The sequence below is a fragment of the Schistocerca cancellata genome, chromosome 1 (assembly GCF_023864275.1).
Source record: "Schistocerca cancellata isolate TAMUIC-IGC-003103 chromosome 1, iqSchCanc2.1, whole genome shotgun sequence".
Taxonomy (NCBI): Eukaryota; Metazoa; Arthropoda; class Insecta; order Orthoptera; family Acrididae; genus Schistocerca; species Schistocerca cancellata.
In genome coordinates, this window is record NC_064626.1 from 499,506,026 (window position 1) to 499,510,571 (window position 4,546).

The following is a 4,546-nucleotide window of genomic DNA, read 5'->3' on the forward strand; positions in this document are numbered from 1 at the left end:
TATTGACAGGCAAATGTCCTCATAACTGGCGATTTACGTTAGGTGTCATCTTCACCTTATCATTGCGATTTGTAGAGGTCTCATGTAAGGTGAAAATCTGACCATTTACTCTGCCACCTTACATCACTACGAAAAATATTGTGGGTCAAATCAGTACCAAAAAAGTTGAATCTGCTGAGAATGAAAAACTGGAAATATCGCACAAAATTTGAACACGGGTCTGACATACCACACTTCAACATTTTCTGTGTTATATGAAGCTTTCTGCGTTATACACAGTCCACTACATTCAAATTATGGACAAACCAGCAGAATTACTGAGATGTGTAGTAATGTTTCAAAATAATGTCCGTGATGTATAAGAAAACACTAGTAGTTACTTCAGATGTTCCTGGAATGGAGAAGATCGTGATTCAATCTGATTTTCGTGAAACAGGTGCACAATGCCGCCCATAAACATAGGACACCCATTTGATAGCTCACAGCCTTCTATATATCCACCCCATGGTCTGTAGTAATTTTCTCCAAGTTCCGAAAGCTACGCGCTACATACTAGCCCAAAACTGCGTATTACTTTTGACATGCATATCCCACCAACTACGAAAGGGTTGACGTATGTAGTTTAGAGACCACAATAAGTAGAACATTTTTTTCTTCTTTTGGTCCATACTACCTCCTCCCAAAATACAGAGAGCAAAGAGCTAGCAATAGAAGAGATTTGTTTCACAGTGACAAAGATGAATAAGTGCTCTTAGCTTTTAAGGCATGCATTTTAATGTCTCTATTTACCTGACTTCTGGTTTCGAATATTCTTTCCTGTCATATCCCTAAGTACTGACCATTACTCCTGTGACACCCTGTATATACACGGTGCAATGAAGGCATCTTGCATAGCTAGAACTGACAGCCAATGTTGGTTTTTGAAAAATGGTTTCATCATTAAGAAGCTCCGTCGAGGCTGTGGGCCCGCACAGTTATGGCTAATTACGGTGTTTTCATCGTCATTCTAATTTTACAATGTCTCCAACGGTAATAACTGACGCGGAAGTAGTAAAACTCTCACATATATCCCGCATCCAGGGCTCTCCATTTCGGCTATCTTCACAAACCCTGTGACTACTAGGGTGAGCGGAATGCCGGTCAGAGAGCAGTGCGCGACACGTCGGGGGCTGCAACTACAGTCATGGCGGCAGGGCGGCAGTTGAGAACAAAGTGGGCCGTGTTAAGTGCGGGCGATAAAGGTCGGAACCGTCTGCGGAAGCCCCGGCCGATAACGGGCCACGGCCGGCCAGCACTGGCGCAGTCGGGCCGTCCCACACGGGAAACACTCTGTTAAGGGCGGCACGGTCGATGGCGCCGCCCCTAACTGCGGGTCAGCGCTGCCAAAACCGATTAGCACCGGCACAGAGCGGCGCGTGGCGCGGCGGCCGCAGCGGCGACAAAGCCGTCAGCGGACGGATAGCCTGCCCTCTGGCCCACCACGGCCCAAAGCATTACGCTCGTGCAGCCCTCTAGTATTTACCCGCATTTCGCGACACGCTGACTTTTGAGAGGTCGATTTAACTTCAAAACAGTTTGTCTATAGGAACTGATGACGTTGCAAACAACTAGTTTGAATATTACTTCAAGGAGACTGCAAACAGTTTGGCTGAATGATTCAGTCTGGAAGGACAGAAAATTTTAATGACTTGGGAGAAATAATGAAGGAAGTCCCACAGGGTTCAATTTTGGGTCTATTCCTATTCCTTGTTTGCAAGGTGAGTCACTAACTATTGCCACGAAGAGTAACTCCGAAAGTATGATAGTAACTGAAACGTTTGTGGGACAAAAGTTGCATGGACAACGAGGGCTATAATATGACGTTGGTTTTTTGTTGCTAGGTGGGGTCGCTTCAGAGATATGTAAGTCCACTTTGCTTTTTAAATGTGATGCTATAGTTTGGTACTTATTTTCTGATAGCTACTATCGAGACGAATCCAATGATGTGTAACAGTAAAGGTTTTTGAAGGTCAACGAGGGTCACAAAGGTGGCATGAACGTCCATTTACAGAAGGTGTTCGAAGTGATGACGATTGGTATCAATACAGTGCTGCAATCTTTTTATCATGGATTGAGTGGTATTCCTCATCACATCGGCAGTTATCGAAGAACATGCTCTGACAATTCTCTCTCGCATATCTTCAGGTGTAGTTGCAACGTCTTTATAAACAATGTCTTTTACGAATCCCCACAAGAAAAAATCCAGAGGCGTCAAATCAGGCGAACGATCCGGCCACGACACATCTCCTCCGCGTCCAATTGTCTCTGCAACTCATTTCTAGCCATCAGCGAAAAATGTGCTGGACACCCGTCTCGTTGATACCACATTTTGTTCCTTGTGCCTAAAGGTATTTCTTTCAATAACAGACCTAATATTCCTTGCAGAAATGTGGTGTACTTCCTACCATTAAGATTTCCTTCGATGAAAGAGGGGCTTATAATTCTGTCCTCCAGAATCCCACACCATACATTCACCGAGCACGGTTTTTGGTGTGCAACTTGCCGCAGCCAAAATGGATTTTCAGTTGTCCAATAATGCATGTTATGCAAATTAACATTTCCATTGTTCGTGAATGTAGCCTCGTCAGTAAATAAAATCAAATTAGTATATGTATCATTCCTCTGAATCTGAAGTTGAGCCATTGGCGGTATTCAACGCGACGCATACAATCCGTACCAGTTAATTCTTGGTGGATATGGTAAGGTTGATATTTATGGCGCTGCAGAACATGAACTACTCTGGCTCATACCAGATTCCCTTGCGATTTGACGCAAACTAACACCGCACCTTCTGTAAATGGACATTCATGCCACTTTTGTGACTTTCGTTGACCTTCAAAGACCTTACTGTTATACATCATTGCATTCGTCTCGATAACTGCTGTCAGAAAATAAGTAGAAAACTATAGCATCCCATAAGAAAAACAAATCTGACCTTCATATCTCTGATGCAATCCCACCTAGCAACAAAAAACCAACGTCATATTAGGGCCTCCATTGTCTCATGCAACTTGTCCTACTAACTTTTCAGCTATTGTCATACTTTCGGAGTTATCTAGGTGGCAATAGTTAGTGACTCACCCTGTATACAGTGTGATTCAGCTGCCCCTGCCACTGAGTTTTATGCAACCCGCAATGCCTCCTAGTACCACATGCAAGATTTTCATATTCTCTCGTTTGCAAAATGTAAGTCCTTTGGAAGAAATGAACAGGAAATGTCTGTAGGAAATGTAACTTAGTTAAATTTTGTACTGTGATGCGTTTTCGCAATAGTCTGTAGCTCTCAAATCATTCAAGAAAAGCTGACAAAAGTACCTTTCTATCGTTTTCTTGACTAGGCAATACAGTGTAAAATATAAATGCAGCAGTAATGTTTTAACTAGTAAAACTGAGGAAAATAAAAATCATTTCTTTTATCTGTTGAACTTTTTACAAGAGAAGAACAAATTTAAATTCAGGAAAAAGTCTGTTAATATAAACTTCATTTTCTTACAAAACGCCATCCTTGGGATCAGATGTTGCAAGGTTTACTGTAGAATTCCCTGTGCAGTCAGGAAGAAATGATAACATAGTCAACAGATGTTTGTGTTGTGCAACTGACAAACACGCTCTTCAGATGAAACACAGCACGGTATAAATGGTCCATGGTCTTTCCTCTTTCGAATACTTTGACATTTTTTCCGTTCTCCCGTTGCAGAATAAGACGAACGCTCTCCATTTCCACCGTCGTAGGTCTCTAAAAAAATTTCCGTTGTTTCCATTTCATTTTCAGGTAAATACTAAGACTGCTATGTCTGCGTCCAATTTCCTGTCTATGTTTTTGCCTAAACCTCCGTAGGGGTTAAAATTCAGTAATTTGCAACTCATTGTTTTCAGCAAGTAATGCAGTGGACTATGAAATGTTTTACAGATGTAATAGATGGCAGTTTTCGGTAAAAACACGTGTGAAACATCCTGGCAGATTAAAACTGTGTGCCGGACCGAGACTCGAACTCGGGACCTTTGCCTTTCGCAGGCAAGTGCTCTACCAACTGAGCTATCCAAGCACGACTCACGCCCCGTCCTCACAGCTTTACTTCCGCCAGTACCTCGTCTCCGTCTAAAAACACGTGTATTTAGGATTTTCAGTGTTTTTCGGATATCCCTGCTGTCTGATTTCAGAACTAACACGGATAATCGAGAGTTTGCGAAGTCCGTATGCCATATAGCAAACGCAAAGCGATACGCATCTTTGGGAAGAGCCATTTCCAAGAAAGGTGTTTTGGTAATCAACGGAAAAAAATATTTCAGTGGTTTCAGAATTTTTGCAGAGATGAGATAATGGCAGATGACGTCATACGCAGGAAGTAGCTCAGTTGAGGTCTGGGCTGTGATCACCTAGGTAAAATTAGGCCCCCATCATACGCCTGCAGGGACCAATGACAGGTGCAGACTGTGCGGACGTTCTGGAAGACTACACGCATCCATTTCCTTCTGTTAGCGGGTTGTGTATTTAATTGTTAATTGT

General features: G+C 42.7%; 1 non-coding gene across 1 annotated transcript; it reads right to left on the reverse strand.

Annotated features, from left to right (window-relative positions):
* Positions 1 to 4,011: 4,011 nt before the first annotated feature.
* Positions 4,012 to 4,086, reverse strand: Trnas-cga (transfer RNA serine (anticodon CGA)). Its single transcript has one exon. It is a non-coding gene; the product is annotated as a tRNA-Ser (tRNA).
* Positions 4,087 to 4,546: the final 460 nt, after the last annotated feature.